Source organism: Thamnophis sirtalis, unplaced genomic scaffold, assembly GCF_051295495.1.
Source record: "Thamnophis sirtalis isolate CommonGarterSnake01/CBP01778 unplaced genomic scaffold, rThaSir2_p1.2 scaffold_5, whole genome shotgun sequence".
Taxonomy (NCBI): domain Eukaryota; kingdom Metazoa; phylum Chordata; class Lepidosauria; order Squamata; family Natricidae; genus Thamnophis; species Thamnophis sirtalis.
Window position 1 is genome coordinate 94210229 of NW_028261385.1, and position 27101 is coordinate 94237329.

The 27101-nt window shown below is 37.0% G+C and overlaps 1 protein-coding gene and 1 pseudogene across 14 annotated transcripts in view; one reads left to right on the forward strand and one right to left on the reverse strand.

Moving 5' to 3' along the window:
- ZNF462 (zinc finger protein 462) overlaps positions 1-22188 on the reverse strand; it is a 173165-nt gene extending 150977 nt beyond the window's left edge. For 10 of the 14 annotated variants that reach the window (XM_014064322.2, XM_087716208.1, XM_087716206.1 and 7 more), the window contains exon 1: positions 21238-22182. The gene's annotated coding sequence lies outside the window, so the exon portion shown is untranslated. Of the gene's footprint in view, positions 1-21066; positions 21139-21237 lie in introns of those variants that run through there. The other 4 variants (XM_087716211.1, XM_087716210.1, XM_087716203.1 and 1 more) reach the window with 3 other exon arrangements.
- Positions 22189-26744: 4556 nt separating this feature from the next.
- On the forward strand, positions 26745-26897 carry LOC148045475 (U4 spliceosomal RNA; annotated as a pseudogene).
- The last annotated feature ends 204 nt before the right edge of the window (positions 26898-27101 follow it).

Sequence of the window (27101 nt, forward strand, 5' to 3'; positions counted from 1 at the left end):
TAACTCATTGACAGTAACTGCAAGTCATCCTTAATTGTAAATTATGAGCCATTCCTTATTACACAGGAAATGTTAGCCATAAGCAACATCTTTATAACGCTACCTGCACGAGCGTTATTTATTCAAAGTATTTCTGGGATACAAAGAAGCAGAGGAACCTGGACAGAGAAAGCCATGCAAAAACTTAATTAATACACTGCAATCCCCTTTGAACTCACACAGGTGCTAAGTTCTACTTTGTTGTTAGCATGAATGGAGATGCCAACTCTTACAAGGGAGCTAAAAACAACAGAACAGTTTTTGCAAGATGACCATTATCTCATTGCACCTAAATGTAAACCTTGAACAATTACCAAAAGATTAGTTTAAAAACTCAATTTTATTACCCCATCCCCCAATTTCCTTGCACTAATAAGTGGAGAGCAAGCAACAGAAGGTTCTTGCTATGTAATTTCAGTTTAATGTGTGCCTTCCCATCCCAGATAGTGCTAAGAAATGCAAACTACATCTCACATTGAGATCTCAATAGTATTTCAATTTAATCATTCCATGGGAATATTTCAGAAAGCTTGATAACATCTTATTGTTGGAGAACCTCGTCTGTGCTTTCAGCTTAGTAAACACAGGAATATCTATGCTACATAGGTATTCCTCAATGTACAACCACAATTGAGCCCAAAATTTCTGCTAAGTGAGTTTTGCCCTATTTTATGACCTTTCTTACCCCATTGACTTTGCTTGTCAGAAGGTCACCAAAGGGGTTCACATGACCTTGGGACACAGCAACGGTCATAAACATGAACCAGTTGCCAAACATCTGAATTTTGATCCCATGATCTGCTGGGATGCTGCAAAGGTCGTAACTGTATTGTATTTATTTATTGTATTTATTAGTTTTGTATGCCGCCCATTCTCGGAAGACTCCGGGCGGCTTACAATAAAAAAGGGAGGGGGAACCTTGAAAAACAGTTGTAAGTCACTTTTTTCAATGCTGTTGTAACTTTCAACAAAATGAACGGTTGTAAGTTGAGGATTACCTATATTAATAAAACAGAACTCTGATTATTATTCTTAAAAGCATCCTAATTTTCAGTGTACCTTAATGCTCTGCTGGTCAATAAATTCTGAAGAACTCAAAGAAAATGTTCTGAACATTTCCAGAACTTTTCCTACAAAAGTGTTACACCATACATGCCATTTTTACAGATTCCTTCCTTAACAGCACCGAACCTACTGGTGACACAGCAGCTAATTGAACGGCAACGAATGTACAGAAAAGGAAGAAATGCTCCCCAAATCTATAGTAATGTCTTATTAAGAGACAATTGTGATGGATTTTCACTATAACATGGAAATTGCATAATTGCACAGTCTATTCTATATCATTTGCAGTGTTCTTCCCCACTTCATAGTCATCACACAGTGTTCTCAGATGATTGCAGCTATTGAACAAAAGTGTCTCTGGGCTGGAGACAAAGGAAGGAATCGACACATTACAATGGAGCTTCATCAGAAGCTTAGGACTTTTCACATGACTGAATGCTTCCTTTTCTCAAGGTTTTGTGAACCTCTTCCAACAACCCTTCCCAGCCTTCATTTATACAAAGCTTTTGGAATATTCTTCAGTTCCTTCAGGAGAAATAAAAAAGGCAGATAGAAAAAAAAGGGGGGGGCAGAGAGAGAGAGACGGGGGGGGGGAGAAATGTGCGTCTGGGCTGAACTTTTCAGATGATAAAACACAAAGGTACAGCTTTATTACAATATGGGAAAACTGTAGTGTAAAGGACAAGATGCAGAGCCTGTTTGATGGTATAAGGGAACTAAAGCACCTGGTTATTTTAGAAGACATTAGATAAGGGAGGCTTTGCTATTAAATTGGGAAAAGGTTAAAAGATTATACTACTTAAAAACTCCAGTCTGGATATCAACGATTGAAGCATTTTCATACCCAATAATATATAAAAAGGAACAAACAGTTAGATATGTTGAAATACTGAATGCAGAGGGTGAACTCAAATCTATTCAAGAGTTGAAACAAGGAATAGAAATGAATTGGTATTCATATGTACAGAGATACACTCTAGATATAATGAAGATAGAAAATCAAAAGGTCTTTACAACAAAATGACTGAGTTAGATAAAATTTTAACAGGTACTGATGAAAAAAGCAATTAAAAAACTATATGGATATTTATTAGAGGTTAAATTGCAAGAGGAACAAGTTAAAGAAATCATGATAGCTTGGGGGGAAAACTTTGGGCATGGGATTGATTTAGAGAAATGGCAGAAATTGTGGTCTCAAAATTATAAAATGACAATGTCAACTGCATATAGAGAAAATTTGTATAAGATGTTTTATAGGTGGCATCTACCCCCAACAAGAATTGCAAGAATGTCCAAGAATAAATCAGAAAAGTGCTGGAAATGTCATCAGACACCGGGCTCATATTACCATATGTGGTGGACTTGTATTAAAGCCAAAAGATACTGGACTAAAATTCACATGTAGTTGGAGAAAATGATACACAAACACATAGATCTTAAAACAGAGATTTTTTTACTGGGAATCATACCAGAAATCTATAACAAAGACTTAAAATATTTGATTGTTAACGTTTTAACAGCAGCTAGAATCGTATTTGCAAAAAACTGGAAAAATGAAACAATACCAAAACAGGAAGAAGTTATTCAAAAAATAATGGAGTGTGCTGAAATGAACAAATTGACATTTGAAATTACAGAACAAGACGACGAGCAATTTTATAAGATATGGGATTTGTTTTATCAGTGGCTGGAAAAGAAATCTGGAAATGAAAATTGTTTTACTTATGTTTTAATTGAAGGAGATAAGTGATAATACAATTATGTTGTGTATATATATATATATATATATATATATATATATATATATATATATATATATATATATATATATATATATATATATATATATATATATATAATTTAGGTTTTTTTTGTTTTAAAATGAAGGATAAGGATAATAATGAATCTCTGTACATTTGAGAGAGGATTAGTGATATAATGTATAACCCTAAGTGTATATTATAAAGATATCCCATTGTTGATAAATAATTTTAATAAGGAAGTTATCAAAAATTGGTATATATATGAAGTGAGTATTTAGAATACCTTGTTGAAAAATGAAGGAATAACATTTTTATTTGAATGTATGATGTACAAGGACAATAATGAACATAAGCATACTCGATGGATGATTGGTGGGATTATACATAATTGAAAATAGTCATATATAAACATAAAACAGTTGGTAAATTCTTTTATACTGTAAAAATATTCAGAATGAGATAAATGATTAAAGGTATACTGTTATTAAACAGACAATCAAGAATGTAAGGGAATTAGGTTTATTGAAAAGAAAGAAATATTAATCGTAATTGAATATATGTTGTACAATGAAAGTAAGGTATCTGGTTATATTAGACGGAAAATCTGTGATTGTATATGTAATTGAGAATATGGGTGCAAAAACACTTGTAATCAAATGACATGCTGTATGTAATGGATGAGAATTTTTTATGTTGTTTTTTATGTTTAAAAATAAAAAAAAGCAAAAAAAAAAAAGATGCAGAGCCTGGAGAATCTGTTTAGACTTCCTGCACTGGCATGAAATGGCTGCTTTTCTTCCTAGTGCCAACTCCAGGGCTTCATGTTGACATTACACATCCTCTGCCTTTAGAACCACCCCCATGTTACTGCTTGCCCAACAGAATTATCTCCTGTGTCACAGCAGTGGTAATAGATCTGCTGACTCTGCAAATCCGAAAGGCACTATTTCAAAACTCTAACATAAGCAGCCACTGAGGACATTTTTCAGAAACACTGAGTTAATCTATGGGGCACTCTCAGCAAGACATTACCTGCCCTAACCTTCTGTTAGGCAGATGGTCTCTTTCCCCCCAAAACCCTATTAAAAATTCACTTCATTAAAACAATCTCTTTTTTAAAAAAAACCAAGCATAGAGTACATCAAAACTATAGTCTTAACGTAGTAGTATCTGCGTGCGACAGTGCACCTGGTCTATCTCCAACTGGACTGCTGAGAAGAACATTAGTTTAGTTTTAGTTTTTTAGTTTTATTAGAATTTGTAGGCCGCCCTTTTCCCTGAGGGGACTCAGGGCGGCTCACATAAAACTGGGAAAGGGGAGAATACAAACAACAAGATAGAGACATATAATAAAATGGTAAGCAACATACATTCATCATTCGGGATGATGACCTCAAAGAATAACTAGAAGCTGTAATTCACACTAGCAGGGAAGAAAAACACACACAGAGAGACACAAATGAAGTGCCAGATTGAGCACCCTGACAAGGTAAACCAAATATATTTTGAACAACTGCCTATTTCTCTTTTTAAAAGGCTTTGGAAACACTTCTCCTTCATCTAATATCCAGTATTTTAATTGCAAACCCAGACTACCTTTGCAGTCAGTAGTCTTTAAAACCAAAAGTACATGTTTACAAAAGCTCTTTGTAATATTCCCTTGCTACCCAAGTGATCAATCTAAACAAGGGTGATGAAAGAAAAGAATATGGTTGAGTGTGAATGGAATGAGGGAAAAGGTTCTGCCCTCATAACTTTGGCTGCTACAATATGTACCAATTCTCATCAACTGTTTCAAATTTAACCAAATGCTCAATTGTTCTGTGCTGAGTATCAAAAGTAATTTATCTTAATCGAAAGAAAACTATCAAATGTGAATCTTCAAGTGATCACAATTTAACTAATAAAATTTATGTAAATAACTAAAAATCATACTCTTGCACTTTAGTTTAAATTCTGACTAAATGGAAAGGAACAAGTCATGAGAAAATCATATAGTTTAATCTCTCCTATTGCTAACCATGCTAAATCCTGCTATACTCTAGGACTAAATTTTTAGTGGGGGGGGGAATCTTTTAAAAAGCACAACATAGTTTTCTGTTAAGGGAAAAAGGAAGCAAGTTCATCAAAAGAAACACACAGAAACCCGTAATAATAATAATAACAATAACAAAAGGTCATACCGTTTGGATTCACAACTATACTACCCCAATATATAAAAACATCTTAGCTTCTTCGAAATAATTCAATGTGTATGAAGGCCAACACCAGCTAAAGAACTGGCAGCTGTGACTTCACATTGTGGTGAACAGATAATAACAACCTGCTTATCCCAGATCCTCGTGAAGGCCTTGAGAGGTGGATAAAAATGCCAAATCAAGTCTAAACATCTAGCTGACTGTGTGACCAATCATAATATAATGGGAAATCAGAAATCGAAATTCAGCCAGCAAGAAACATTTCAAGAATTTCAATAGCAATGGAATTTGCCCTAGGGAAATGTGCCAGATCCCAAATTAATTTTAAATTTAATTTGCTCAAAATAAATGGTGTGAAAGAAAAAGATTGCCTCTGTTAGGTCAGAACTTACATATGTTACATTTACTATATTCAGAAAAGATGTTTTCCTCATAGTAACACATCATTCCCAACCAGGACAACTATGGCAATTAGGATGCTGCAATGTGCTTTTTGAACCCCTGGGTTAGAAATACTAGTATAGATCATTTTCTTCTTTTTTGGTTCTTGCAAGGTAGCAAGAGTTCTCAGAGCAGATTTCCAGAGCCATGGAATATTGTTTTAACATATGAAAACTGCAGCAACAACATTATTGCATGCACACAACTGGAAAGAACTGGCAATACCTACAATGGAGGAATATTTGGTGAAGAAGACAAAACTCGTCAAAATGGTTTGTTTTGTTAGAAAAGAGACAGTATGCACATTTATGGATGACTGAAAATCTCTTATGGACTTTTTGCATTAAAAAGTAAAAAAATATGGTTTATAGTTTTGATGATTATACAAGAGACATTATAGAAAGAAGAGAGGCATGATGTAACTTTAGAGAGAAAGTTTAAAATGTAATTTTATTTATAACTGCTGGGTAAATCAGGAGCCACATCTTTATAACTTTATCTTTTTTTCTTCTACTTTTTTCTTTCTGCCCTTTCAGCTTTTTCTTTTTTCTTCCTTTCTCTCTTTTCTTGTTCTACTTTAATATATATTAGTTCTTATTGTTAAAATTTAAAATAAAAAATATTTTTAAAATTGAAAATCTTATTTTTATTTAAAAATTATTATACACAAACACATACAGACATCTTTTATAAAGTAATATTACTTTATAAAGATTAATGTATATTGGTGAGATTAGCTAGGATGATGGTAAGAATAACCGTAGTACTAATAATAGTACCTATTATACTATTCCCTTTCAGAATAAGCAATATTATGTAAAGTGTAGAAAAGGTAAAAAAAAAAAAAAACACCATATGAAAGGCATGATCAATAACAAAGGATATATAATGAAACTTAATTTACACTTAAACCATTTTATTTATCATATTTAGAGACTACCCATGTTTCTCATGGAATACCTTATCTCATCATGCTTATTTGTCTATAAATACCTAAACAATCCAGGATATCATATATGCTGGTCTTACTAACTTCTCAGTGTTGAACTATTTCTAAGCATTTTGTTTATTCTTATAGATCCTTTATCTTCTCTTATTATATTCAGAAATCAATTTTCAGCTCCATAATCACGCAACACATCCTGTACTTCAAGTCTACTCATTTTATCATGCATGTCTCTAAATCAACAAACACATAGTAAACTCTCTTTCTCCCATTCATGTATTTCTCAAAAATGATAATGATGAAAATAACTCTGAATTAACTTGATAATTTCACCAGAATCAATGCATTGCCCTTTCTACACTTCTTAACAAAATGCTAAGGCTGATAAACCAAAATAAAGTCTATAACATCCAGAATTAGAATTTAGCTTTGAAAAAACTAGCTGAAGGTTATCTAATATCAAAACATGGCAATACTCCACAGATGCACTTACACACACACACCAAGTGGCAACGTTCGTCTGTATATGGTAACAGAACCTCCAAAGTGCCATTAGATAATCTGAAACTTCATCTACCAAACTGACATGATAAAAATAGCTTACCAACCCCTTGAAGTCTCAATAGACCATTTGATATAGCAGTATAGCATTAGCAAAGCCAAGTAGACATCAACTCTTTAAATAAACAACTCTACAGTGAAGACCAGGAGTCTGTCACACCCTACATCACCATAGATGAAATGACTTGAGAACCACCTGAAGGAACATACAGGAGGCTATTTTAGACTAAGAGCAGCATGTAAGTTATGCATTGGCCAACATCATCTGCTTTCATAATATGCATTACAGATTAACAGAACAGTAGAGTAATCATGATTTTAATATTTTAGCCGCCAGCTTATAAGAAGAAAATATACCAAACATCAACTTGATGAAAATATTGGTGCTACTGAAATATCCAGTAACCAAGCTTTCTATTCTATTCTAAAAATTCCCTTTCTCCTAACAGTTGGGGATCACAAATTGAAATGGTAGACCAAAAGTAATCTCTTTTCTATGTACTTTCTTATTTTTTTAAGAATCACGATAACATATAATATAAAACTAGTAACATAAATTAAATGAAAGAATTAAGAAACAATTAAGTTTAATTTCCTCATATTCAAACTTATCTTTGCCAGAAATTTCATAGCATTTGGTGTCCTCTATGGTATGGATTTTCACTTTAGACCATTCACTGTCATGATCTACAAGTCATGAACAACATATTATCTCCTCCATCTCATTCCTTTGTATCAAATGCAGAAATAATTTTAGTCAAAACTATTTTATAAAATATTTAAGAAAAAAACCAAACACATACAATACAACCCCCCCCCCAATAAAACTAAATACAAATTAGTAATAAATGAGGATATAGCATGAAAAAGAGAAACTACATACTATACAATCAATTCCTTACCCCACTGCCTTTCAAATAATATTGATCTTGTACATGTCCATAATCACTCAACCAGCATAACCACATTGCCATCTCAACTTGAGGAAGTCAGCTATGAAAAGGCAATAAAATGTAGTCTTACATTATCTGATGTTGTTAACTGGACTTCAGTTGTTTCACCAAAAGTAAATGTAAAATATAGATGTGGCCTGAAGGCCATGAACTATTAGTTACTGAGAAGGCAAGGGCAAGCCATTTCTGAAAATGTTGCCAAAAAAACTTCAAGGACTACTCCAGGCAATCACCAGAAATCAGCACTGACTCAAAGACATCAAATTAAGAGTTTCTAAATAAATCTGATGATGTTCTTATGCCTGCATTCTAAAACAAGACAACACTGCTTCCAGGAAGACTTGCGGCACTTTCCTTCCCATTTCAGAGCATGTGCTGTATTTTCAGAATTACAGCTCACTTAAAAATCTTTGCATAAATTGCAAAGGCTCCTTGAAAAATAATCACATCATCCCTTTAGAGGCAGCTCGTCAGTGACATCATCAATGCCCCTTAGAGAAAGGTGAGGTTGCTCATTTTCGCTCATATTTTAAGATGTACAAACGAAGGCCTTGCCAAATATGGTCAATGTGATCGATTCGATAGATAATTTGGTTTAAAGGATTTCAGAGGGAAATCTGGAAGACAAGATGTGTGAAAAGCTTTTTTTAACAAATTAGAAAACAACTACAAAACCGGAAAATGATTACAAGATAGAAATACAAAATAGACTGTAGCAAATAAATAATAGAAAATAAATGTTTAAGATTCAAATGTAATAAAAGTTGTTACACATAGAATATATAGAATGTTATATATAGAATGAAAAAAAAAGATGTATGAAATATAAATGCACATATATATAAAGTTATAGCTATACAAGACTTATATATACTGATAAAAGAATCATAAGAGATATATAAAAGAAGTGTAATGTGTTGCAAAGATGTGAAGTTTGCATAAACAAAATAAATAATTTTTTTTAAAGCTTTTGTCTGTTGCTTCCATTTCTGTTGTATGGGTAGAGCAGTTTCACCTACAGTATATGATTAATGGACTTTCCAATTACACAGTGAACCAATGTTTTCAATGAAACACAATTTTCAAGCGGTGAAATATTTTATTTTCTGGCCTACTACTGCATCTAAACCTCCAAATTCGCACTTGAGGTTAGACTGCCTTTTCATGACTATTAGGAACTATTGGCTAATATCCGTCCCTGAACAGTATGATTTGGCTGATCTTGGACATAAAATGGGTAAAAGACAATCAGTGTCTCTAGCCAAGTGGATCTGGCAACAAGCCATTTTGGAAAAGCGGAACACAAAGAGTGTTTGAAAAGACCTCTAGGAAAAAGTAGTTGCTTACCAGTTGTGTAAAGAGCTCAAAATCTTGATGTTCCCAAGTGGCATACCTATCTTGGCCACAATCTCTAGATACAACATAGAACAACATTTTTGTAGGCACTCTTTTCCTATTAATACCACAACTATAATTATGACTTCACAGGAGAAGTTATACACTCACATTACAGCTTCTTCCACAATCACAAACTCTAGATCTTAGTTCACAGCTTAAATCTCCTAACTCTTTACCAACAAGACAGCTTATTTTTCTGTTCAACTGCCAACAGCTGTCAAAAATATCATGGAACCAGACAGTGTCCACATATGACATTTCCAATTTTAGTAACAAATGGTCTTCTCATTTGAAGTCTACTGATTCTACTTCTGCAGAATCTTTCATAAAAGTCTACCTTCTTTTATAGTCCATGATTAATTACCCAGTCCCTCTTTCTCTAACATAGATAGCTTTGTTACCAGAGATTTTCCACTACATATTGCTTATGGAATGTTTTAACCTACTTTGTGCTTGCTTAACAGCTCTGCCTGCCTTCTGCTTCAGTGTCTCCTGTTTCCGTTTCCTGATCATTGCATCTTTGAAAGCCAACCCTATAAGCTGACATTCCAGTTTTTAGGTTCCTTCTAATACTTTCCATTAATAATAGTCATGCAGTGGGTTTAAACATCACCTATCTTCATTTTCAAGACAGTTTAGATGCTTCGGGTATCAGATGGCTTTACAGGATGTCAATCTCACAAGATTGTTATGTCACAGGTAATTCCTTTCCCTTGATAATTACTAAGTAATTAACTGTAATATAAAGTGGTAAAGAGAGAAAAGGAGGCAGCAAGATGGGAAATACACAGCAAGCTCTTCCTTCCATTGAGCATTTAAATAAAAACTTTACAGAGCAACCTACTGTGTTTCCCTGAAAATAAGACAGGGTCTTATTTTCTTTTGACCTCTGAAATAAGTGCTTGGCCTTATTTTTGTGGAGGTCTTACTATTTTTGAGGTGCAGGAGGCGGTGAGCATGGTCACCTCATGGCGGCTGCTGTGTTGCAATATTTTCTGGGATGGCTTATTTTAGCACATGCATTCAAAAGTCCAACTGGACTTATTATCCAGGGAGGTCTCATTTTGGGGAAAACAGGGTAGTACTGAGAAATATTGAGGAACTAAAGAGTTTTATGGATAAAGCTGATCCAGTCCACTTTTACATTTTTATGACAGTATGAGACATTTGTATCCTTGAAGCCTTATGGAGCAGATTGCCTTAATTTCCTATCTACCAATTTTATTTTATTTTTTAAAAGGATATTAATGCTGAACTACATGGCAAACCCACAGTAAGAATTTTTAATGGATGCAAATCACTCTGAATGCTTTAAAGGAAAATATTAAGTCATGAACATGACGGTATTGATTTTACACTACTTACAAAACCTTTATAGCTTATGATTATGATTTCGGGAGTAATTTCCCATATACTCATTACTAGCAAAGTTTCAAAGAATTGACTTTAACTAATTCACAAGTTTTGTCTCCGATGAATTCTTCTTCAGTAGCAAAGTATTTCATTCTCCTAATCAAAAACATTGTTTTGTTCCTTTACTAATCACTTGCACGTTCCCTCACAAAACAATGGAACTTCTTAGAACATTTACAACTTCTGGCAAAGGTTCTTCTCTTCTTGGAGCACGAAAGCCACCAGGTCACCTCGTAAAAATTTCTCCCCCACCTCAGTGTATATGTTTGGTTTACCCCGCTTCTATCACACAAGGCTCCAAGCTGTGTATTAAAAAACAATGTTTATCTGACTTGCCACAAAAACATACAGAAACCAGTGGAAACAATTACTTGCTCTTTGCTACAGAACTCTTGATGAGATTCAGCCAAGCAAACGGGAGCATTTCCCCAAACACTTAACATGAACTGAATGCCATAGCAGATGACAGTGAACAAATAAAGTGGCACCTAGTTTTTGCTTTATAGATGGAGAGATTCAACTGCTGACACCATGGCTACCCAGACCTACACGTGGACACCAGTGGGTTAATATTTCAAAATTTATTATGACAGGGTCCATAAATTTTAAAAAAAATCCAGCTAGGAGCCTTTTCTTTGCACAAAATATAATAGTTAATTGAACAGTGATCTGTTACTCACATCATCATTGCTATAGGATATCATCCCATATAAATAATGCCAATTATAGATATTCTTGAATATTATTTCAAACCTATTTTCATCTTTAAAAGCTTAAAGATCATATAAAGATATGAAAAAACCCAATATTCTTCAATCTTCAATTATATTTAGCTCAACATAATAGTCCAAATCAATCCTGATTATGTCCTATTAAAATTAAAGTTTCAGAAGTATGTCTTATCAGGTATATGTCATAGTTCCAGTCCAATAAAATATTGGACTGTTCTTATACAGGTAGTCCTCAATTTATAACCATTTTTTTAGCGGCCAAACTTTAAAATAGAACTGAAAAGTGGCCTTACGACCAGTCCTTGCACTTACAACATCTCAGCATTCATGCAGTCACATGAATAAAATTCAGGCCCTTGATAAACTGACATGGCTTTATGATGGTTGTAGCATCTTGGGCCATGTGATCACCATCTGAGACTTCCCCAGCAGGCTTCCGACAAAGTGAACGGGGTAAGCCAAATTCACCTAATGACTGCATGATTCATTTAACAACTGATTTGTTTAATGAACATGGCAAAAAAAGTCTTGAACTTGGGTCTGACTGAATTAACAACCATCTCACTTAGCAACAAAAGTTGTAGTCCAATTGTAAGTCAAGGACTACCTGTTAGCTGTGCTTATGGAATGAGCCCAACTTTTGTTGATTTGGAATAGGGATCAAAATCCCATCTGGAGGGAGGAGTATAATTTCAATATAGCTAGAATAAATTTCTGGGGTAGCTAAATCAGCAGACTAAGCAATGAAGGAGAATCAGTTAGTTGGCTACTTTTTGAATAGAAAAGAATGTTTTTAAACTTTCCTGGCTTAAGAAACTTTTAAGTGTTATGAAATTATAACAGATCCTCTTGTTATAAAGTAGCATATAAATCAAACCAGCTTATTCTAAATCAAACTTCTAAAGACAACCTGTCCCTTTTCATAGTGCTTACAGAATAGCCTTTCGTAAGTTAAGGAAACAACATCTCATGTTAGTTAGGGCTGTAAGGGCCACATGTGGTCCAGTAGTGGTTCCTACCAGTTCAGCCAAACCTATAGTTGTTTGGCAGCCTGGGTTGCTGGAACCAGCAGCGACCCAGGCCTGCCACACCCCCGAACTGGTTCTTCAGGCGCCGCCGTAGGCATCACAATCTTGTTTTTCGCTTCTGCACAGAACAATTTTTATTACACTATGCATGCGTGCATGCACGCAGTGCACTCACAAGCAAACCGGCAGTAGTGCCTGCCAGAATCCACTCCTGATGTGGTCCATCTGGGCTTGCTAGCTAGTAAACATTTATAGGCCAAACAATAAGAGACCACAGGTCAGATACTCCATTTCCTAGGAGAAACTTCAGGGAGATGGTGCTTTGAAAACTTTCTGATGTTTCCTCAAAAGAAAAATCCTTTGGTGAACAAGAATAAATCTATGCTTTCCAGTAAATTAATGCTGGAATCATTTGTCTCTATTGGCCAGGGAACAACATATATCAATTATAATAAGAAAAGTACTGGGCATAATTTCCACTCCAAAATAAATATGTGCAGGTACACCTTTTCATGCTCGACTTAGATCATAAAGAATGTTGAAGAGTTTTTGTTGTTCAAAAGCATACTTGCTATGATATAAATTATAACATAGCTCCCCTATTTTCTAACTCCTTATGTTTGGAAGTGAAGACGGTAGCGTAAAAATGATTCAGAGATCATTTTGAGAAACGAAGGAAAGAAATCATTCAAATGCACCTCTGAAATTGTGTTCTTTCAAGCAACACGACTGTCAACGTTGTGATAATTACCTTCTGTCTCCCTTTCTCCTCCTCCTCTCAGAATTGGCATACAAACTATGCTATTTTAACTTCTTTCCTGTTCTCCCAGTTCTTCTGGAACATTTTATTTTCAACAGTAAACTCATCTGGAATATTGCCATGGTGAGGTTCATCCATTGCAATGTTAACTGTGACTTTCCCAACAGCAGATATCACCTTTACATTTTTCAGTGTCCCAAACAGCTTGCTTTTTTTTTTTTAAACAAACTGCACGGTTTTAATTCTAACTTTTCCACAACGACTAAAAGTTCACTTCTAGGACATAAGAAGATATTTTTAAATCTTTCTAAAAAGCAAAAGACCTATAAGACCAGGATAAACAATCACAACAAAGTAGAACATGATTTCATAAAACTTGCTAATTTTTAGAGAAAGGGCCACTTTCATAACTCATATCACAGCATCAAGAAATTCATTAGCACTCGCATATACAAAAACCACAGCTTCAAGGCCACATTTCCAAAAACATCCAAAACATATGGTTTGAAAAGCCACCTCAAGTTATTGATAGCAGCAGATCATCTAAAGTTGTTGCAATCTTTTGCTATAGATAGTATTTGTGCATGTTCTATGTTCTACTTCTTAAATACATATGTTTTCCAAGCAATTCATTGTAATATATTTCTAGATTTATATTACAGTCTAAATCTTCCAAGTGCAATTGCTGCCATCCCTTGCAATTAAGAATTTCTTAAATGCTCTCTCATTTCAGGAGCTTCGGGATTTACCACAGCTTTGACAAAGGCCCAAACAGATGAGAAATTGCTATTCTTTTTCACGCAAGTGGCTGAAATACATCTTGAAAAAGTAAACCATCATAACTAGTATGTCCATTAAGTGGTGAAGCAAGGACCTATCCATCTAATATGTACGCACTAACCTTATCCTGCTAGTATGTCCACAGTGACATTATCCCAAGGCTGCTACTAGAGTGCACCAGGATTCCTTAATGTATCTTCTATTAATCTAACAGGTTATACAAGATCCCCAAAACTGTAATCCTGAATTAGGGAACCTGCAACTTTCCAAATAGTACTGAATACAACTTTGCAGCATTGTAGCATTGGCCATGGTGGAACTAGTCATTGAGAAACTGTTCTGAAAGTGGATTTACTAACAGCAGTACCTCCCACCAAATTCAAGTATAGTAATAGCGATATCATTTATATATATATATATATATATATATATATATATATATATATATATATATATATATATATATATATATATATATATATATATATATATATATATATATATATATATATATATATATATATATATATATATATATATATATATATATATATATATATATATACCACTTCACAGTACTTTATAGCCCTCTCTAAGCAGTTTACAGAGTCAGCATCTTTCCCCCAACAATCCCGGTCCTCATTTTACCGACCATGGAAGGTTGGAAGGCTGAGTCAATCTTGAGCTTGTCAGGATTGAACTGCGGGAGTGAACAATGTGGTAGCCTGCAGTATTGCATTCTAACCACTGCGCCATCATGGCTCAATAGCAGCAAATGCAAATTTTTTAAGGAAAATATAAGTCGATGTTGTTATGGATAGAAGGTGAAGGAAGACCTGTTGAAATATTTCCCAGAAATAGACTGAAAATCTAACTGATTAACACATTTTTCAAAATCTTCAAAATTAACATAAGGAGGACTTTCCTAACATATCAGTGCAAAATGATCTTTCCTAATAGCTTATACAAGTGGTTATCCAGATGTGTTGGAATTCAAAACTTACATTTTCTAGGGAAGGCTGTTCTACATATTCTTACTTTGCAGTATGAATTTTCAACTCTTAGTTAAAATGAACATAAACAGACCTTTCACTCACTTCCTCCAAGTTTGATCAAATCAATCAATCAATCAATCAATCAATCAATATAAAAAAATCATACTGTGCTGTCAAGTTTGACTGATGGTGCCAGTTGGTCAAAAAGGCAAAAAATTAACATCTGCATCCTACACTTTAGAAATGTAACTCACATTATCCCAAAAGAAAACTGTTATCCAAGTTGCTAAGAATGAAATTAATGCTTTTTTGAAAAGCATCCATAAACATACTACTGTAGAATGTAGAAATTTATGTCAATCAGTACTGCACTTCTTAAAGAATGTGAATGCTTTGGATCTCACAAATCTACATTATTTATCTATTTATTTATTGCTTTCAGTGTAAGCTTCCTTCCTATTTGCAACGTTAAAGGACAGATTTTGTTTTAAGTAACAGCAGAGATGAATGTTCCCACAAGAAGTTATGGTATTTTTTCTCCTACCAATTTTCAAAGTGTGCATAACTCTATCCTTTTTTTCTCAATTAAGAATATCTATTCCACTCTCCCACTAAGAATATGTTTCACAAAATATTTTTGTTTCCTGTCAGCCTTAGCTAAAATTTTAAACTTGGATCACTATTATTCAATTATGCCATTCTCGTAGATAAATGTATATTGATGGTTTGCAAATAAGTGCTACAAAGGAATAACTGAATATATATATTCAAGTGAATCTAATGAATTTTTACCATTAGCGGTCACCATACGATTCCATCCCTTCAACTACCAAAATTAACTTATTTTTCTATATTGCAATGTCAAATGTGAAGGTAATGCAACATACTTTAATAAATTAAGGTAAGAGTTAAGGTAAGGTAATTAAAATAATTCCAATTGGGGAGAAAATTATAAATTTTTATTATAATTGTTTTAATAATGCAGGGAGGCTATTGTAAAGAATTGAAATTAGGGAGCATTTCTGTTAATTTTTAAAGAATTCATCAGATCGTTATTTTTTTATTTCAAAAACTTGCAAAGGTCTGATTAAACAACAAATGTTTAACACCTCTTTAACTCAACATTAAGAGAAATTATTTTGACCCCAAATCTTTATTTTCACCATCTTTGCAATCATTTAGACCCAAATGCATAAAATATGCAAGAATCCTTACTGCTTCTTGCTTATATGGGAGATTATCTGGACTCCATTTTAAAGGAATCATAAAAAAAACAGATACTATAGATGCAACCTCCTATACCAGTGATGGCGAACCTATGACACGCGTGTCAGTGCTGACACGCGTAGCCATTTGGGGTGACACGCACAGGATTTCATGCGATTCATCCTCGGCTCCTGCACGGCCGCCGAGGATGAAAGAATCTGTGCTGGAGGAACGGGGGGGGGGGACGTGTGATCTCCCCCGGCCACACTCACTTACTGTATCGCCGCCGCCCCTTTCTGAGCGCAGGGGCTGCTGGTAAGGCGTGTGTGCCGTGCGCACACACGTCATCAGCGCGGCGAGGGAGGACCCGCAGGAGAGGAGCGCGGGAACAGTGCGCGCCTCTCTCCAGTCAGGCCGGCACAGAGAGTCTACTCCTGGGACTGTCGGTTACGACCGCACCACAGAAGGGAACAGCGGAGTGCCAACGGGAACTGTGAGCGCCATTATACATTTTTGTAGTTTAAACTATAAATTGCGCAAAATTATGTTTTTGTCGAAGTGACACACAACGCGAGTTATGCTTGATTTTTTGCCGATTTTTGACACACCACGCCAAAAAGGTTGCCCATCACTGTCCTATACTATTGTATAGGAGGTTGCATCTTAAGTGGGAATTTGCCATATTTTATATTATTTGATCCAAGAACAAAAAGAAAGGGAATAGCAATCACGTATATTCTGAATGACCCTTTTTGCTGTCATTCCTCCTACTGTACTTCATTGTACTTTAAAAAAAAGAACTTCAAGAATCTACATTTTATCTATGCTGAGATTTACTCATTATTCATATATCAAATTCCTCATTATAGAGTTTTTTGCTGTAGAATAACACTCTATAATAATAAAACATTCTATAATAGCATATTATTAAGGAATAACATCTCCACTTTTTCAGAGGACCAAAAAGTTGACATATCTATGTTTTTGTTAGTTCAGTTTTGAGGCCATCCAACTCCACAGCTACTCTGAGTCACCACAATAAAAAAAACAGAAAGAAAATAATGTATGATAAAGAAAAAGAATACAACTGCCTGGAAGACAAAACCAAAAATCAAAGGACTCAAACACCAAATAGCCTAAGGCCAAAATTAGAAGAAAGAGATAAATTCCAAAATATATGAATGTGTGCTTGTATTTTCATCTAGGTGACTGTCTTTAACATGGAAATGGATAAAACATCCCAATCACATGGCATCAAAGGAAAGAAACCCACACTCAGTTTAAGTCAAGAGTGAAGACCTCTTAAATACTTCAGTTTCCTAATAGAAATACAATTGGAATATTCGCTTGTGCAAGCAAAGAAAACTGCTAAATTCCTGTTAGAAGTTGTCTTGTAGTTTTAATGGGAAGAAACTTGAGGCTCTCTCTTTCCTCTTTTTAAAGAACACCCATCATTCACTACAAATGGTATTTCATTTAAAATCTATCGTGCAAATGACCTTTACATTTTTATAGCAATTTTCTTAAATGTCTACAAAGGATCCCTTTAAGTGATGTCTGATCTATCTGTACCTTAACGTGAGATAAAAAGTATATGTAATTTTGTGTAATATTAAAAGGGTACATTTCCTTCTAAGTAGAAGCTAAGTATGAATAAATCCATCACAGAAAGAAAGAAAAAACAGGACTTAATCTTTTTAAATACATTAAGGACAGTTATATCAATTGGCACAGATTCACCCGTGTACCTGTTTTGACTTGACACAGTATGTGAACCCAAATACTATAAGTGTTTCAATAAACTATGATTAAAATAAATGATGGTATCAACTATGGTGCCCCCTAGCCTAGGTGTAAATTCAAGGACATCCACAGAACGGGCCCTCCCAAAGACACATAATATCATAGCTTAAAGCTTAAGCATAAAGTTCAGATAACACTGTTCTTTGTTTCAAGGATGGCTCTATGAACATGAATCTCATAAGCTTGGGAAGAAAACAGAAACAAAAGTTATGTATTTATAATCAAGAGTTGTACAAGAGTTTTTAGAATATTGTTTTGTTAGTTTACTATCTACAATTATACTGACAAGGTGAATGAGCCATTATTTTTTCATGACTTCCAGCTATCAGTGGCATCCACAAAAATCTATCTGACAGCATTACTTGCTTTGGTTTTCCAGTTTTACTGCTCATTATGGAAACCCACATTCCTTTAAACATGTCAAATATTTTGGCTAACTTATTTTCAGTAGTTTACTGTTGAAATTTTATTGATTTTTGAAAGATATTTAACTTCATAAGGAAATTCTCATGGTCATTAGTTCTAGAGGATTTAAAATGTAATGTTAAATATACAGCTACATATTTTTCTTACACACAGTAGTGCAAATAAACTTTGATACATATATGGAGGGTGAGAACTTCGTGTTTTGCTTCATGCTTTGCCTGAACTGCCATACTGGGGGGGAAAAACTTGGCAACCCATAATTAATTATCAACTGAGTTCATAATCTAAATTAAAGACATTTTAAATGATGTAGATATGAATGCAAAAATAATAATAATCCGAGATCTACACAACTCAGTGGGATTTAATCCTGGATACAGATTTACTGAAAGAAATATTTAAATATATTCAGATATGATTGGTTCATAATGGAAATTCACATAAAATGTCACCATTTATAAGAGTCAGAACTGAGGATTTGCTCTTTATCACAAATGAACCCATAAGGTGCCTCATGGAATTTCAGGAGAACAAATAGCCTATTTAGATTTTTTTTAAAAACAGCAGCAATGCCAAGAGTAGCTGTAATAAGATATACAGGCCTAAATTACAATGGTTCCAGAAGGCAGCCTACTATCATGGTTCCCAAATCAGAATGATCACTGCAAGACTACCTTGAGGTTTGACTGACATTGATTCTCATGTCATACTGAATACTGCCAGCCTCATCAGATACACTAAACTATCCCTTTTCTTTAAAAAAAATCCAAACATGTCTTTGATCAACTGAATCACATTCACTTGAATGCCATGAAGTTCAGCCAAAAAAGAAAGGAAGGAAGGAAGAATAAAAAGCCTTAGATTCAAAATGAAACTATAAGAGACAGGGTAGAAAACATGTCCTTTTAGAAGACAGATTTCTTTCCTTCCTTCTTTCTTTCTTTCTTTCTTTCTTTCTCCCTCCATCTCTTTCTCTGACTGTCTCTGGAGATTCTATGAAAAAAATCTATGAAACTTCCTCAAATCATCCATTTCTTGGAGGCAGAAAGAGAAGAGACATCAAAAAACGTTGCTCGCTGAAGGAAAAATCTTGTCATAGCCAGGCTTTGCCAACAAACCTTCAGAGAAAAAAAAATGGAGAAACATCCATAATTGCATGAGCACTTCCCATCTCAGCTTTGTCTGGTGGTTAAAAGCCTGTCCTTGCTCTCCCTCTCCTCCATTTTCTGGTGGAGCTAGAGAACATGACATGGCTTACCTGACTCAGATCACAGCCCTCTGTCCAACTATTCATTTCCTCTTAGGCATGCAAGTAGCTTCATGAGACAAACAGCCATGCATACAAAGCAACAGCAGAAAGCAACTCCATATCTCACCACCTTCCTCCCTCCCCTTTACCAGAAGGTCCTTCTAAAACCAAGAAGAGAAAACTTTCTCCAGGGTACAAAAAGAATAGATCTCAAGGATCTCCAAGATGAGATTCCTCCCACCCCCACCCCACCCACACCTTAGCTCCCCTCCCCCAGAAACTACCAAGCTTAAGAAAGAAAGGAGGTCTTTGCAAGAAGGGGGGGGGGAAGAGAGGAGAAAGACTGTCTATGTGTTTGTGTGTGTGCGCGGGGAAAGAGAAGTAGCTTTGTATTTTGGAATCTGGACTGGAACCAACGCAGACAGCTTGCAAATGGAGGACAAGGAGATAAAGAAAGAAAGGGGGGAATGAAGGAGATGGGGAGGGGGGGGGAGAAGCTCAGCTGCTTCTCCTTCCCTAGAAAGCCATAGACACCACGGAACTGAACAAAAAGTGAAGGTCTCTGTCCTCCCCCCCCCACCTTTTCCCTTCTTTCTTCTCTCCCCTTCTGTCTCTCAAAGGAAAGAGCAGGACGTGTGTAATGGCTTCTCTCCAGCTTAACCGCTGTTCTCCTCCAATCATTTCAGAAACCGCAGCCAAAGGGAAGACCCCCACTATATCAACTTCAGGAAAGGCGGGCGCTCTCGTGTGTACACACATACACACGCATATTATATCTATCTATATGTATGTATGTATACACACACACACACATATACTATTATCCACACCGGTAGAAGGAGGGGGGGGCAGTATACCTGTCTGGGAAAGAGGGACCAGATTTGCAAGGAGAGGTGGAGGAACACAGAGAGAGAAAGAGAAAGCAAAGAAAGAAAAAGAAAGAGGTCACCACATAGCTAGGTCGAGTCAGCTCAAAGCTCGGAGCTCTGTTTTTTTTTCTCCCCACCTCTCCCGCCTGTGATCCAATCACTTCCCCACATCCAACCCCCCAGCTGCCCCCACACACTTCTGAGCTCCGCTCCTCTCACTTATCTCTCCCTCACCCCCCCCCCACCTTAATGCAAGAACAACAAAAAATTAATTAACTGCCTTCCTCCTCCTCCCACCACCGGCTCTTCCACTACCACCTCCTCCTCCTCTCCTCCTCCCCCATTAAGAGACAAGAGACTTCTTCTAACAAAACCATCGTTTCCCACCACTACTTCGGGTCGCGCCCCCCCTTCCCCCCCCGACACACACACACACACACACCCTTTCTTCTGCTGCTGCTTCTTCTGGCTTGCCGGAATGAATGGATCAGGGGCTTTGAAAGGAGATCTATCTCCCTATCTTTTCCAAGGTGGTGGGACAGCCAAAAGAAGGCTTTTTCTTCCCCGTTCCCATAGCTTAGACTCGCGATGGGCTTCAAATGCAAGAACTTACAGTGGGAAGGTCCTGGCGCTGGCGTTGGTCGCTTTCCGCGGCTCTCCTTTCTCTCCTTCTCCTGCTTGCAATTGTTGTGGAAGTTGTTTTTGCTAGACTCATGTGCTCCTTGCCAGGTCTCAGCAATGGAGAATCGCCATCTTTTCCCCTGCTTTTTCCCCCCTCTCCCTCTCTCTTCTCTCTCTCTCTTTCCCTTACTGGTTTTCTGCAGCTGCAGATGACCTGAGATATCCGTCTCTCTCTCGCTCTCCCTCTCTCTCTCTCTCTCGCTCTCTCACTCAACCTTCTGTGTGTCTCTCTCTGAATAATGAGCAACCGGAGGGAGCGAGAGAAGGAGAGAGAGAAGACAATCTCCTTGCCTACCACACAAAACGCAAGAGCACCAGGGGGTGCAAGAAGGCTTTCTAACAACAACAACGTGGAGGGGGGAGAGAGAGAAAGAAGAGAGAGAGAGAGAAAAAGGGGGGTGAAGGCAAGAGAATAAGAGGAGGGGGAAAGAAAGCTAGAGATGGTGATGGTGGAGGTGGTGGTGGAGGAGATGGTGATGAAGAAGATGAGAGACAAGAAAGATGGTTACAAACTTGAGTCCTCTTGGGATTTGATTTCTGAGGCACTCCCCAGCTTCCTGAGGTTGGGAGAGCTCAAAAAAAGCGACCTGGAGAGGTTTCCCAATTTTAAGCTGTTGCTTGTAAACTCCAACCCTTGTTAAGTCTTGGAGATGCTGAGAGAAACCCCCTTTCTACACTGCTGGGTCACCAGAGCTTTTGCTACCAGACCTGACAAGTTCTAATAAAATCTGTACCACCGGGTTTGAGCGCCTCCAGAGATGCGCCTTGTTGTCTGTCCCCTAAACTGATCCCTGAGATGTGTCCATCTAGAGGCTTAGTCTTTTTCCTCCTCCTTTTTCCTCCTGAGCAGCGTGAAAGAACAGAAATGGAACTGGAGGTTGCAAAGTATATCTTAAAAGAAAAAATAATAATAAAAAGGAAAAGGAAAGCTCAGGTCTACCACGTGGTTGATTTTAATCCCCCTCCCTCCTCTTTTAGCTTGTGTTTGCGGTGAGGAGAGAAAAAGGACTCAAATTGTCCATTTCTAGCACGTATTTTGAAGTCTCCCGGAAATAAAGACTCTTTGTCGTTTGATTTCTTCTCCTAGCATGTGTGTGTGCGTGTGTATGTATATACATCTATGTGTGCGTGTGTGTAATATATACTCAACCGAGACACACAAAAGGAGAAAGCTTGAAGCACACAGGAGTAAATGCTTCTGCTTTCTTAGAAAGGTCTGTACAGTGTTTTGACTACTACAGGATCCTACTTTAAAATTAAAATTAAAAATAAAACTTTGGTGCCATCTTCCCCCTCCCTTCCCTCTCCTTGTCTGCACTTCTCTGGCTGACTATAATAGGCGCAAGCTATGGAAAGTGACAATCAAGATTGCCAATGATAAGGTGTCATCACCTTGAAGACAAAAGAGAGAGAGGTTGGGGGAATGAAGATATGACAACCATGGATCTTTATTTTTCCAGGAAATCATCCTGAACGCTTCCTGCAAACAATATGTGTGGGTAGGATTCTCCCCCCCTCTTCTAGTTGCATCTTTCATGCCAATTTTAATACCTTTCAGATTTTAATCTAGTACTGGGGTTGGAGAGAGAAGGGTGGAAAGGAGATGAAGTTAACATTGCAAAAAAAAAATCAATAAACACTGTAGTGAAGAGGAAAGCAATTTGAAATGGAAGACATGGTACTCCTGATATTTCTCTGTTTCTCTAGTCCTTCAACTAGTCTCTTTGGAGTAAAGAGGAGGTAGATGAGGAAGGGAATCTTTTCCATGGAATGAGAAACCTGTGGAAAAAAAAAGCTGATTCTTTTATTTCAATACGTGGATTTAATTAAGATAGAGAAACAATTCAACTCAAGCTTTAAAGAATAGTTGAGTCTAAAGAGCTACAAAAGAAAAGCAAAATTGGGAAGAAGAAACATTCATCAATTAAGTAAAAATGAGAATGCATATCTGTCTCTAATTTTCCATCATGTTTTCAATGTTGTTCTCCTTTCCTAAATTATGATGATTAATAATGAGTAAAATCTAGTCCTTCTAAAATTGTCAGGATTTATGTAGCCTTGAATGAGATCAATGGCTTCCAGTATAAAACCCTTTTAATGTTTCATATTATATTATTACAATAATTGGGGAAAATATTTTGCACACTTTGGGAACATTTATCAACCTATGCAGATGCTTCTCACCACCTCAAGTTTGACTTTGTCATCAGAGGTAATAATTCATCTAACAAGGTGACACGCCAGAAGGAAAGTACAATGGCCTTTTTCTTTGTGGGAAAAGGCAAATCCAATCAGAATTGCATCACTCTTCAGCTATAGTGCTAAACAAGATAAATTCCACTGAATTTAAGGATGATCTACACATCAGCCTTTCATGGCAGTGCTGATGGTAATTGTGTCACTGTCAATTTTGCATTTGTGCTTTTATGGTGCACTTGCTTCACTTCCAGAGTCTAAGTCCCTTCTCTCATTCATTGCAGCTCTGAAAGGAGCCCAGATAGTGTATATCCAACCATGAGGGGCGGCCATGTCAACATCTTGAGCCACTTTAGTTAGTACACCATTGCTTCTTCTTCTGTTTTTTTAAAAGTTTCTTTTATCCTGTAACAAACTATAGGATAAATGTTCCCGTACTTATGTCGGTTTTTCCCAATGTAATCAGTTTCTTTATTTTGTGCATGTTCTTGTTCATGTGCATGAAATGCCAATATGTTCCAGTGTCCAATTAGCATGCCAACTCCTTCCCCCCCCCTCCATCAAATGTCATTTTGTGGTCACTCCCGATCTACTTCTTTCTGTTTATACGTGCATAGATACATACATGATGCAGTGGCTCAGTGGCTAAGATGCGGAGCTCATCGATCAGAAGCATTGGCAATTCGGCAATTCGAATCCCTAGTGCCGCATAACCGAGTGAGCTCCCATTACTTCTCCCAGCTTCTGCCAACCTAGCAGTTCAAAAGCATGAAAAAAAATGCAAACAGAAAAACTTTGATGGGAAGGTAATAACGTTCCGTGCGCCTTCAGTGTTTAGTCATGACCATGGAGATGTCTTCGGACAGCTCTGGCTCTTCAGCTTTGAAACGTAGTCGGGAACAACTAGCACATTTGTGCGAGGGAAACCTTTACTTTTACCTTTTTATATACATAATATTGAGAGACAGAGAAAAGGTAGAGACATATACTTGTATATTTAATACACGAGTATCCAATGAGGCTGGTAAGTGAATTCCTAACGCCAACCATCTTGACAACCCATTGCCCTTCTCACCACCATCACTTTGAATCCTCTGCTTTCCAAGCAGACACATCACTAACCATATTTCTATGTGCTCAAAAGTGTTTACAAGAGAGGCCCACAGACTTCCTGCCCTCTTCTCTCATGGCATTGCTGTTAGCTAGAACTGGAATGTAAGGAAATCAAGGTCCGTCTGTGATGGGTCCTTAGTTTGGGCAGCAACACCTATTTGCCAGTTGCAGTTTGGTAGCATTTCCTTGTGTGTATCCGGAAAGGACAGCTTTGAATAGTTATTATATCAAACCCAAATGAATTTTAAGAGGCTAACTGATACGCCATGGGCAGTAGGAAAAGCCACCAATCACCCACTTATTAGTATAATGGAAGTATAAAGTACTTAAAGTACCCTGTTTCCCCGAAAGTAAGACCTCCCCGGATAATAAGCCCAATTGGGCTTTTGAGCGCATGAGCTAAAATAAGCCCTCCCTGAAAATATTGCAACATAGCAGCAGCCATGAACTGACCATGCTTGCTGCCTCCTGCACCTCAAAATAATAAAACCTCCCCGAAAATAAGGCCAAGCATTTATTTCGGGGGTCAAAAGAAAATAAGACCCTGTCTTATTTGGGGGGAAACATGGTAAGAGTGGAAGACCATATTGGAAAGAATATCACTTAACTGGTATGTATTTTGTGTCCCCTGGCCTCATTCTCCATGACTATGTATTGCTTTATGAGCCATGGTGGTGCAGTGGTTAGAACACAGTATTGCAGGCTAACTCTGCTGACTGCCAACTGCCAGCAGTTGAACAGTACAATTCACTGGCTCAGGGTTGATTCAGCCTTCCATCCTTCCAAAGTCAGTAAAATGAAGACACAGATTGTTGGGGGGCAAGAGGCTGACTCTGTAAACTGCTTAGAGGGGGATGTAAAGCACTGTGAAGCGGTATATAAATCTAAGTACTATTGCTATTGCTTTCCCAGTTTATACAGCAGTGAGCAACTGCTGTACGGGGAAACCCTGACCATGTTTTTGTGTCACATCCCAAACATTACTTCTGCTTACCATATATTTTTATTCATGCTAAGGGATTGCTCCCTGTATACCACACAGAAAGCAGTGGAAGGAGAACACAGTGGGCCCGCAGGTGGGATATTGGGCAAGATAGCACAGGAGACGGTCATATTATCTTTTCCATTCTTTCCCTGGCAGATACACCACACTGAGCACATCAGGGGCCAAGTGTAATCCTGAACTTCTCTTTTGCTTGTGGGGAAGATGAGGACTGCAGTAGGTTATTCTAACAAGTATCATGTGGTCAGCTCAGAGGTTGCCTTAACAAATATCAGGATTTAGACTGGCAACCCTTCTTTTTGTCCATAAATATAGCAATTTGAAGTTCAGCAATCCCCATTAACACCATGCTGGACAGTCCCGTGAGTTGCCAGATATGGGGGTGGGGGTTATTGCTGGACAATTTTGAGAAATGATGGGTCTGCTGCAGAGGTGGGTTCCTACCAGTTCTCACCTATTTGGTAGAACCGGTTCGTCAAGTCTACCAAACCGGTTAGAAGAAGTTCCACAGTGGACCCAAAAAGCAGGCCACACCTACAGAAGAGGTTCCAAAAATTTTTGAAACCCACCACTGGTCTGCTGGGATTTTACCAGTTGACCCAACATTTTCTGACAAAGCAATGAAAACAATGTGAGTTCCTTCACCATCTGCTATGACACCACAGGCCAGAAGGCCAACATGGTGCAGTCAATTCCAGTCAACTTCACACTGCAGGCCCCAGTGTTCCAAACCCCAAAGACTTGATTTCATTTTTCACCACTAAGGTTGCAAACAAATCTCATAAGATAACAGCTTGGTATACTGGTGGGTGATGGGCATCTTACCATGCTGATTTTCCAGAGGCAATGTCATTCTGACCCTTTCAACAAGAGTGGTCTCTGTGAGCTTAATAGCAGAATTGTCTTTCTATACACGGAAACATAATTTCCATATTGGTCTCCCATGCAGATACATCTACCAGTCTGCATAAGCAACATATTCCTGCTGAAAACTTCAAACTCATGAAGTCTACTTTTTCAGAAGAATACAGAAAATGTTGCTCCATGTGGGTGACACTAGGACATAATCTACTCCATTGATGACACTGTGCTAGTTTTGCTCCGCTTCTTCCCCTGGATGGTACTGCATCTTTGCATAGTGACAGTATCATAGCCATTTAATGAAGTCAATCAGAGTCATGATTATTGCTAATTGAAAACTTTTTCCCAATATCCCGTCATGAAACATGAACAATAGTCTGCATGGGCAGTTTTTGAAAGTTCACAGTCTGATCACTGAGTTGCTTATATCCCTGTCCCGATTCCCTTTGTTGAAACTGAACTTAACTATTGGTAAGTTGTGTTGTTGTGCACTAGGGTTGTGGTGGGATGACTGAGAGATACGGTCAGTGGTGGGATTCAAATAATTTAACAACCGGTTCTCTGCCCTAATGATGTCTTCCAACAACCAGTTCACCAAACTGCTCAGAAACTTAACAACCGGT